Source organism: Grammomys surdaster, unplaced genomic scaffold (genome assembly GCF_004785775.1).
Source record: "Grammomys surdaster isolate TR1022 unplaced genomic scaffold, NIH_TR_1.0 211, whole genome shotgun sequence".
In the NCBI taxonomy this organism is placed as follows: domain Eukaryota; kingdom Metazoa; phylum Chordata; class Mammalia; order Rodentia; family Muridae; genus Grammomys; species Grammomys surdaster.
The window spans coordinates 3,252,778-3,264,524 of NW_021604656.1; positions in this window are offsets into that span (position 1 = coordinate 3,252,778).

Sequence of the window (11,747 nt, forward strand, 5' to 3'; positions counted from 1 at the left end):
CACTGTGAGGTCTGATGTCTCTGCCTGCTGCTGACCTGTGGAAGGTGACCTCTTCGCTCACCTGGTGGCCTAGGTGCGCAGCAGCTGCTTGGCAAGTGTATTTGTGAAGTGGGTTTTCAAACTTGTCAGAGGCAGGGATTCATTACACAGAAGCAACATCTTCAGGACGGAAACATCCGTCCATTGAGGGAGGCCCACACTACGTTGGGGAGGGACAGGTAAGGCAAGAGAAATCGAAATCCCAGAGGACCCAATGGAAGGCTTCAGAGACGGACACAAGGAAGGGAGGAGGTTGGAGTGGAGAACACGCTTGGGTAACTAAGTATCCGACTGGGACGGGACCCTGGCGCTGGAGGGATGAGGCTGGAGGTTGTAGAATTCTGAACTTTGACTTCTTCAGAAATCATGATGACTCACTCAGATGAACTTTCGTAAGAACCAGAGAAAAGCTGGTAATGCAAAAGTTACAGAAACACCACTCTTCTCAAACCACATTTGATATGTCCAAGCTGTGTGTGTAAAAGGCTTAGAAAGGTGAACATAGGAAGGTTAGTCAGAAGGCAAGGCCGGTCAGTTCTTGATGGAGCTGCTTTCTCCTTGGTTATAGCCAGGACTGTGATAACCACCTGGGAACTAAATAGACAACAAGGCATGACCAGAGCCTGGGAGCCGAATCTCACAGTCCTGATCTGTAGGCTCTGGTACCACCAGCGTGAATCAGAAGAGAAGCAGAGACTTGTTAGTGAGCCACGGTGGAAGGACAGGAAAGAAGCAGGACAGGGGTCCCACAGACTGGCTGAAGCAATGTGGGGATCCACGCAGGACCATGATGGCATTTAGCTGCTGCAGGGGCCGTTCAGTGCCTTATCCTATACCTAATGAGAAGCCTTTGAAATGTAGTAACTTAAGCAAGAGAGGGCTAATATAGTAAGGTCTGGGTTACGACTGAAGCATTGGGATTTCAGTTGAGAAGCCAGATCAGGGGCTTCGAAGCAGAGGCAAACGACAGCACCATCAGGGTGGGGAGAGCAACACTTTTTGTCTTAAACTGAAATGAAGTATCGCCCTATGGTCCAGGTTGGCCTAGAACTCACTTCATAGCCCAGGCTGACCCTAAACTCTGGATCTTCCTGACTCTCCTCAGCTTGACCATAACACTTTATGAGGGCCCATTCTATTTATGGACCCTTAGCTATGTGCTGGGAACACGAAGAAGAGAGGGTATTTGAACATGTACTCCCTACTCAACAGGAAGATGGGCTTGTACTTAAACATTGCAAAGGAATTGGGAGGGGGGAATAAGGTGTTGGCATTTTGTCTAGGCTCCGCCCCACAGTTACCTGGCAACAGCCAGGTGTGCCTGATTCACTATAAAAGAGGCTGTTTGCCCCTCCTCACTCTCTTGCTCTCTTCTCTTCTCCTCTTGTTCTTGCCCCTTACCCTCTTCCCCCTCTCTCCCCATTCCCCTCCCCATTCTCTCTCCACATGCTCATGGCCAGCCTCTACTCCTCTTCTCTCTCCCTCTCCCTCTCCCTCTCCCTCTCCCTCTCCCTCTCCCTCTCCCTCTCCCTCTCCCCCTCCCCCCCCCCTCTCTCCCTTTTCCTGTCTCTACTACTCCCTCAACTCCCCTCCCCATGCCCTAAATAAACTCTATCCTATACTACATGGTGGGTTGGTCAGTCAGTCAGTCGTGTGTGACTATTCCCTCAGAGGGAAGGGATGCCTCAGCATGCGCCTGCAGAGGCACCCTCTTTCCCCGAACCATATCTCGCCTCCACCAGACATATCCCTGTCTCTCTTTTTATAAAACACAACATAAGGCATGCTGGCTAGCAGGCACGTCACCAGGAGACAGGTGGTATACTTACACCAGGCAGGAGGATGTAGACCCAGCCATTGAGACTTTCTAAAGGGTGATGATGCTCCTGGCCCAACAGAACCAGGTCTTACCAAAGCCTGGTGTGGATTTTAGGAACACAGTGGATGTTAGGGAACTGCTGTGGAGCCCAGACCCAGGGAATCAGTTTAGAATCCTACCTCAGCTGAACTGGTAGACAATGCAGACCTTCCAGAGTACCGGGAAGCCCATTTCCACCCACCCAACTGGTCATGAGGACCAGCGTTTCGGAGACAGCTAATCAGCATACACGTAAGGATCAGGAAGGAGCTTAACATGCTTGGGTGGTTCTCTCCAGGCCATTTGAACAGGAAATGACTGCCACAGGCACAGGTCTCCCACCAGAATTACAAGTGTTCCTGTAAGAATTCATCGGCCCTTACTGGTCGCTTGCTGGGTGCCTGGAAAGAGCTCCCTTCACCCAAGCCTGAAGGGACCTGTGACTCATTATTTGGAGGTGACTCAGATTTCAGCACCAAGTTCCCGATCTCCTTGCTCAAGGTCATGGGACACAAGGGGCTTCTCACACCCCCCATGTTACTGCCCTCAGAAGCTGTTGCAACGGGGGCTCAGTCCCTGGGGTTCTGCCAAAACTGTCACATGCTCATCATAAACCTGGCATCATTCCCAGAGAAACAAGGCCCTCAAAGGACTTGCCTTCTGGGTAATGCAGCTCCCAGATGAACCTAACCATAATTTTCAGCTGAAATCACCCAGCTCTTTCCCACACCCAGGATTATTCTTCCAGTGGCCACCTCCATGGGGGAGCAGCAGTCAGTCAGCACCTCACAAAATGGGGCCAGAAGAAGGAAATATGACGTCACGAATAGCCCCTGTCAATGGTCCAGCTGAGGCCACAACGCAGGCCTCCTTATTAATAGTCTGTGTCTTTTCTGATTTAGAGTTTGAGTTTATTCCTAAGCTCATAAGTGATTGCAGAGATAGTCTCTTAAAAATAGAAATAACCAAATAAACAAGACAGGAATAACAAGGACACCAACGGCCGTGTCGACATGGGAAGGGAAATTTTTCACGGAGCCCTGCCCTTAGCAAGCTTTCATAGAGTCCTGCTCCTAGACAAAGAGTTACAGGAAAGCAGTGGCTTCTGGGAGAGGAGAATTAGCCTCTTCCAAGGACGAGCCCCTCCCCCCGTATTGGTTGTCCGATGTAGAGTGATCAGCCTCAAAACTATGTAGACATCACCAACAAAAACAGACTTGGTGGGTTGTGTATGTGTATGTATGTATGTTTGTGCATATATACACATGTACTTATCTATGTAGGCAACAGTAATAATCAAAAAGAAGGCTGTTACCTTGAGTATGGGGTTGGGGGAAGGGAAGGGAGGGGAAGCGATGTTATTCTATCTCAATGAAAAACATTAAAAAATAAAAAGGACATATAAACTAAAACATTATACTACTATAAGGAAGACTAGAGTTCCTTTGGCAACCCTCCCCCCATCCTCACTGTTTTCCCTAATAATTTTTTGATGAGTCCATAGCCTCAGATTGCCGTGCAGCGCTTAATTAAATTTGATTTTTTTTCTTCTTTATCATTAAAATTGCAGTGTCTGTAAGGACATAAATTCAACACTACATCTTCAAGTTTCAACCATAACAGCCACAAAAAGGTCTCCCTCATTATTTTTAACCACAGGAATCTGTCCCTTGGTTTATGTGTTTGCCCTCGTAGCCACAGACATTGAGTCACTGGTACCCCTTCTTATGTTTAAACAAGGAGATGCTGGTAACCTGACAGTGTTTCCTTGTCAGAGCTGCAATGCATGTTTACCCCAAGACACAGACAGCCCCTGACTTACAATGGCTCTACTTAGGGTTCTTTCTTTGTGGTCATGTGAGGGTGACACACATGGTGTGGATAGAAATGTCATCTTTCCTCAGGTTAGACAGATGCAACAGTCTGTGATACCGAGTGGCAGCAGTGAACTACAGCTCCTACTCAGCCATGGGATCACCAGGGCGAGCAGCCAGCACTCCACAGTGCACTAGCTTGTTAGGTGAGGGTCTCACTGAGTTAGACAGAGTCAGTGCAGCAGCCCTCTGTTGTTTTCAAACTCTGGTGACTTATCAGGAAATAATCCCATCACACGTCAAACAGCATCAGGAAACACAAGGAGACATTCTCAGTTGTACCAGTACCAACAGGGAGGCCCGGTTCCCCCAGCTCCCAGTGCATCTGTGTCTAAGACGAGGCCCTCTGGCTTCTCTTATCCCCTAGAAGTTAGAATAAGTTAATTATCAAGACAATAGAGAAAATTTAGAAAACAGACATTCTCACAGGTCTTCTTGGACTTACCCTGGCCTTCTCATGACCCCTAAATCCTACCTTCCTCCCAGATCTCTTTAAAGGAAGCTGGCCCTGTCAGAAACACACAGTCATGGCAGGTTGTAGCAGCTAGTGGTGTTCCAGCAATGCTGTGTAACAAATATCCTTAAAATCACAGCACATGACAATAAATACCGAATTAGCTCCTGAGTCTGGAGGTGTGGCTAACCGAGAAGGGGCTTTGATGGGATGGCCCAACCCCCTTCAGGGACCCAGCAGCTATATTACACACCTCCTCTACACAATTCTCCTTTTGATCTACCCTTTCCCTTACTAATCCCCCAAATATCAGCTTGAACATCACCCCTATTTCCAACCTGTCTCTGTTCCCATTCTCAAAATAGCTCACACTTCCCATTCCCCTCCATCACCCCTTGACAAGGACACATCAGACACATCTCTGGAAGACTTGGACACTTTCAGGGACCACCCAAGTTCACTGGCATAAGACAACTAAAAAGAATCACATCAACAGTGTATGATCAATATCTCTGTCACAAGTCTATGCCCCTACTCTGTGGTCTACAGATACAGTAACAATACTGTCACTGCAGCCAGAGGTACTACAGAAAGTGCTAAAGAGTGGAACGGGGCTGTTGTGTGGGATGCTGGATGTTCGGGTCCCTTTCAGAGATGGCGTGGCATTTTATTCAACTCTCTGCACATCTTCTATTTACTGAACAAGCTCTATCTCTTAAGTGCAAATATTGAGAAAGCAATGATCACGCCGTATTGTTTAGGCAATGCTGAAGAAGAAAAAATTGTCTACCTGTTCAACACAGCACCATTTTAAACATATTTTGAAGTGCACAGACATAGGATCTGCTAGTTCAAAGAGCCAACTATATAGTTTTTATTAAGAGAAATACCAAGTTTCCCCCAACCCTTTGATTTAAATGAATATTATACAAAGAATGAATGGCTTAAGTGTGCCAAGTACCAAGCCACTCCTCTGCCCAGACTACACATGCATATGGATTCAGGTCTGACCCAGGGAGGGACTGGCCCAGGAAATCCCCTTTCTCCTGCCTCTCTGTTGCTAAGATGTATTCAAAGAGGGCAACATGTACTTTGAGTGCCTTGTATGACCATGGCTAGCAGGTATGATTAGGTTATCTGATTCTCAAGGGCTGTCCCTTTCTGTTCATAAAGACCCAGACTCTGGGGTGAAGTGTTAACTTGTAAAATACTGATCAGTTACAAATGTTTCTGTCTGGTGTGGTAAAGATGCACAGTTGTCTATTCAGGGAGAAAAATAACATACCAGGCAATGGTATGTTGTCCAGGGCCACACTGGTAAGTTTGTATCCAACTTAGGAAACAGGATCTCTAAATAATTTTATGAGAGTCTATGTCTGCCAGCCCTGTTGTGAACTAGCCTGATCCCTGCTGTCCCCAGAACAAGTTCAAAACGTCATGTATAAACTTTTCATTTGAATGAGTCACAGGTTAGATATTGGACAGCGGTTCTTGGGTTCTAAGAACAGCTAGTGGATAGGGTGCCCCCTATTGGCCGGGCCATTTCATCAGTAGACACCAGAAGTCTGCAAAAATGTTGGGCTAGAAAAAACAGAACTCCAACGCATGAAACAAAATCTTAAAAAAACCAAAAGATGCTCTTTAAAACTCTCCAAAGTACAAGATCTTAGTATCTACAAAGTGTAACTTTTCAAACATGGCTTAGCTCAGTTACAAAAAATGCATAGGAGTGGGTTCCACGGACATCGTGTGTACACCAGAAGGCAATGTGTGGAAGAGAAGGTTTATTGTAGATATGTGGGAGGGCATAGCCAGAGGCAGGGACATCTGGAGAGTCCAGAGTGGACATGACCAGTCTGAGCTGTGCCACATAAGGAGAGAGGGAGGGGAAGGGAGAGAGAGAAGGAAACCAGGCACAGTGCAACCAGGAAGCCCAGTGATACAAAGAAACAAAGTGATACAAAGAAACAAAGTGGTGCAAAGAAACAAAGTGATACAAAGAAACAAATATATAAAGAAACAAAGATACAAAGAAACAAAGATGGTTGGATTATACAGGGAAGAGCAGCCCAGCCCTGGGCTACAGAGTTCAGGGTAGGGGACAGGGTGTGCCATCCAGGAGGGTAATAGACAGGGACTGTGGGATGCAGGGAGAACCTGGAAGCCAGGTCTACTTTGATATGCAAATTAGTCACCTCAGCCATTTGTCCCCAGTTTGACCCCTAACCATAAGGAGTCTCTCAGGAGAGTGGGGAAGACATGCTCTCTGCAGGATTTTTATGGGATGTAAAATGGACGTAGAGGTAAGGCCACATTCTCTAGCTCTGTTTCTAAGGTGTGGTCAAACCCTGGTCCACCACCAACCCCATCTTGATATTCTAAAATCTCAAGGGTGGAAATGAATACAATCTCTGCCTCCCTCCTCTCCGAATCGCTGTCACCACAGTCTGTGGCATGCCCTTGTGATCCCCCCCCCCTTCCACCCCATGGATCATGGCATCTGATAGACACTCGGTCCATAATCCTCTTCTACTATCCTAGTGGCAAGAGGTTCTGAGGATGAAACAGAAGTCAAAGGTCCTCTGCTGAGTTGAGTTTTGGCTGTACCCTGAGAAATTCCTTCACCAGTCAGCACCTGTAGTCATTCCAAGGGACAAGGAAGAGGGCCTGTGAAGATTTCATGTCTCCACTCCACAAGGCCATCACTTCTTAAAAATCCTATTTTTTTTAACATTCAAATTTTTATTTCAATCATTTAGAACTGCGTACTTGGCCAGCTGTGGACCAGAAGATGTAGCTCAAGAAAGTGTAACCAGTTTCTTGTCTTTGACCAGAACCACCCCCAAAAGCACTCTTAGAGCCTCAGGGTAGGAGTTGAGGACGCCCTCCCCACTGACCCAGCTTCCATCAGGCTCAGGACATCATGTTCATCAGTACAAACTTCATGTTAACCCAGGATAAAATATGCAAGCCCCAGGGGTGGAGCTGTGGTCAAAGAGAATCACTTCTCTCTATACCTTGAAACCCCCAAGATATGTGTTCTGACTGCAAGCTAGGTTCTATGAGAGCCTTGGAGGTCTGTTACCTATTCATATGCACCTCAGTTTCACCATCTGGAAGATAGGAGTGACCATCATTACCAAGACAAAGAAAGAATAAAATAGGCAAGCAACGCATCCAGCATCTGTCTGGTAAAGCTTTGCTAGTAAACATTGGCTTCCAAAATCACATCATTTAAAGTCAACAACAGTTTCACAGTCATCAAACATAGTATGTTTCCAGGTCTAACAAATCCCGGAGCTGGACATTTGGCAAGGACTTTCTTCAGGAACTTGCTGGCTTGGGAGAACTTGCTTCATCTTATCAACACAGGATAGTGTTTCCTAACCTACCTAAAATGCCCTTCTCTGTTTTGAACTCAGTTGCACATTACCAGCTGGTAAAATATCGGGCTCTTGCAGAGCACGTTTGGATAGAAACATTGATTGAATTTGATTTTGCAATTTTGTGCTCTCTTTTTTAAAACTCTGTATCAACTTTTTTTTTTTTTTGTATTCCTTCTTGAAGAAAATAAAATGAAAATCTGGAGGAGGGAGGTAAAAAGCCAGCGAGGAGAGGAGGAGGAGGAAGTGCTGAGCTAGGGATTAGAAACTTCAAAGCCAAACCAAGGGCTCTCAAGGTCCTGAAAAGGTTCACTTGAATTTAAATAGGAGTGCACACCGCCCCCAAACCCCAACGGGAAGAACTGAATCCTGGGTTTTCTTCCTCCAGCCAGCCTTCTCAGAAAACAGAGCTGGAATATTGTCAGGGGGGAAGGACACCGTTTATTTAGTGTAGAGACTGTGGGACCTGTTGTTTGTGTATTGCCCTGACAGCTAAGTTTCAGTCACAGCTGCCCAGCTGGTGGTCTTCCCCTCAACACACATCTTAACCCTTTCCTCCCCCGTGAAGCCCTCCTCCCTGGCCCTCTGGGCCTCCTGTGAAGAATGTGATGAAGCATCTCTCCACCTGAGTCTGGGACAACTGTGCCTCCTCTATGCAGAAGGTGGGGGCTTGGGTAGCAGTGTGGCTCTTTCTGATGCAAGGTCATATCCAAGCAAGGGCCTCTGAGGGCGGGCAGCCTCGGCTTCCAGCCAGCCCACCATTCGGTAAACATTTAACAATCCCTGTGTTAATTGTTCCCTCTCATTGAAATCCCATACCTAACCAATGAGATGTGGGATAGAGTCTAATGGGATGAAGATGCTGGAGGAAAGGAAGGGCGGGTACTCCTTGTTAGTATTCTGTCTAAACTCCACCTCCACAGTTATCTGGCAATAGCCAGGTATGCTCCTCCCCACAGTTACCTGGCAACAGCCAGGTAGGCCTGCCAACTATAAAAGGGGCTGCTTGCCCCTCCTCTCTCTCTTGTTCTCCTGCTCTCTTGCCCATAGGTTCTCTCTGCTCCCTACCCCCTTCCCTTCCCCCTCTCTCCACGTGGTCATGGCCAGCCTCCACCTCTCTCTCTCTCTCTCTCTCTCTCTCTCTCTCTCTCTCTCTCTCTCTGCCTCTACTGCCCTCCTGGCTCCCCTCACCATGCCCTGAATAAACTCTAATCTATGCTATACTAGTGTGTGGCTGGTCCCTCAGGGGATGCCTCGGCATGGGCCTGCTGAGACATCCCCTTTCCCCATACCTCTCCACACACCCACGCCATCACCTCTTTCTAATTCTCCTTAGAGGTGTCTTCCTTACCCAATGAGAAGCCAATAACTGCCTTCCTCAGACTCCACAGACAGCTGCTCTATGTACTCGGACCTTTTAGAGTCTTAACCACGGCCCACTGTGCAGAGAAGTTTCTCTGATGAAGTCTGAGAGCTGCCCTAATCTATGAGTGTAGAGATATGTGTTTAGATGTATGTTTTGATACGATGTCCATTTAACAAAATAGCAGAAATCCATTCGCCCCTGGGACTTATCAGCTCCCTAGTCGGAGTTCTTGGCCAGATCTACAGTACCAGGCCTGAGTTTCGTCCCATGGAGAGGCCTTAAGTGCAATCAGAAGACAACTGGTCACCCTCATGACAATCACACCGCTCTTACAGCCATGAGCATAGCTTGCCAGGTCGGTCATTATTGTACCTTGAAGAGTTCACATCTGGGTAAGACCACTGACTTTCTTCTAGCATTCTCTATGGCACATTTACTACTATGAAAGCTATCCAACAGGAAAGAGACTTCCGGGTCAGTTCCAGCTTGATTTCTCCAAGTCTTGTGACCAAAGTGTGTGGTGTCTTCAGCAATCAAATCTTATCATCTAGTTCTGGTGGGCAACCTGGAGAAAAATGACGGTTAGCCTGTATTGTTTTTGAAATACAGGGTATCCCCCCGCCGAGGCAGGGCTTCTTATTTGGCAACTTGAAGCTGCAGGTAGGAGTGTTATGTTCCATGTAAGATGTGAGTGTATATGCATGCATGCATGTGCCTGCATGTGCCTGCGTGTGCCTGCGTGTGCGTGTGTGTGTGTATGAGAGAGAGAGAGAGAGAGAGAGAGAGAGAGAGAGAGAGAGAGAGAGAATATATAGAATACATGCTTTTATATGGCTTTTAAAAGCATCTTTTGTGTTGGTTATCCCTCTCCACATTTCCTCCTCTTCTTCCCCCCCCCCCCATTCCCTCTCCACTTAATCCTGCCCTCTATTCCCGACTCTGCCTTCAATCTTCTGAATGTGACAGGACCGTTGCACTCACTAACTTAACAACAGTTAGGGTTCCAAGCACAAGATCAAACCTATCAGCATTTCAGAACAGATGAGGGGCACAGAGCCCTTTAAGTAGCTATCAACAGTTTATGGTCCCTAGAAGAAGGAGGCCCACTCTCTTTAGGACAGTGAATCCTGGTAGATTTCTCTAGTGGACAGTCACCCACCCGTGACTCTATGGACACTAATGGAACTCCACGAGTTACAAGAAAAGTCAAAAGGGCAGTAAATGGAGAGGAGGGATATGAGGGGGATGCAGGGGGGACTGGAGCACGATGGTAGTGATGTTGCTAGTATTCTTTGCAGACATCAGAATCCAACTTCTTCGGGCTTCCAACATAAGCTGAATACCAATAGCTCTCCAGATCCTCCAGGCTGTTGGTGCTGGGTTGGGAAGACTGAGGCATCCCACCACATTGAGTGAGCTGCTCTCCCCGGGCTCTCAGTGTGTAGAGAGCAGTGGTTGGCTTCCCATGACTGGATTGTGTGAGCCAATCAACTACCCATTTGCACTGTGTTTTCTTTCTATGGGTCCTGTTCCCTGACTGAGAGTAAGCTCCCTGGAGGCAATACCCGTGACATGGTGACTTTCACCTGTCTCCTGACACAGAGCACCTAAAACCCTTGGACTTGGGGGATTAACAAGGATATCTTTTGTACACTAATAAAAGACTAGTATCCAGAGACCATGACCTGGCTTCAGCATGGGTTCTAGTCACGAAAAAGACCAAGGCATGACTCTCAGTCCTTTCCTCCAGCCTCTGGAGAAGAGAAAGAGACAGGAGGTTAAGTTTTCATTGATGGTTCATGGTGTACTCAATCATGCCTGAGTAACAAACTCTCCATAAAGCCCAAAAAGACACGTTTGTAGAATTTCCAGACCCCTGAGTTCATGCAGACCACCATGGAGGGGAACACCCCACGTTCCAAGTCCATCTCCCCATGCCTTGTCCTGCCTAGCTCTCCACCTGCTGCTCAGCAGCAAGAAAAAAGCCAGTAAACATGTTTTCCTGCCTTATGTAAGCCCCATTAACAAAGTAATCAAGCCCAGGGAGGTGTCTGTGAAAACAGTCCGCAGCCAGTCTGTCGGGAGCTCAGGCCACAGCCTGTGCCTGAGACTGGCATCTGAAGTGGGGGTCAGTCTCCAGGTGAAGAGCCTAGCCTTCAGCAGCCACTGCTCCCTCCAAACGGACTGTCTGTCCTGAATTAAAGGAGCCCTCGGCAGAATCTGTAGGACTGCTTGCTCAGAGAGCAGAAATCCCCAGCCATGGTCCTATTAGCTAGAGACACAGAAGGTTGTTTGTGTCTCTGGGAGTAAACTAAAATGGCGGAGAGTTCTTTTCTTCTCTATAGCCTTTGTCTCCGTCTATGCACACATAGGTAATTCATGGAGACGGGGAGTGTATTTGCTTATGGTACGAGAGCACAGGTTGTGGGAGAATAGGACATTAGCCAACAGCAAGAACCTTAACAGAGGGTATCAGACGACAAGAGCAAGCAAGTCTCTCAGCTCAGCCCATCTCTCCTCAGAAAGCTGTAATAAGAACATGGAGGCCCACCTTCCTGCCCACCCTCCAACCCACCCTCCTGCCCGTCCTCCTACCCACCCTCCTAACCACCCTCCAGCCCACCCTCCTGCCCATCCTCCTACCCACCCTCCTGCCCACCCTCCTACCCAGCCTCCTACCCACCCTCCTGCCCACCCTCCTACCCAGCCTCCTACCCACCCTCCTGCCCACCCTCCTACCCAGCCTCCTACCCACCCTCCTGCCCACCCTCCT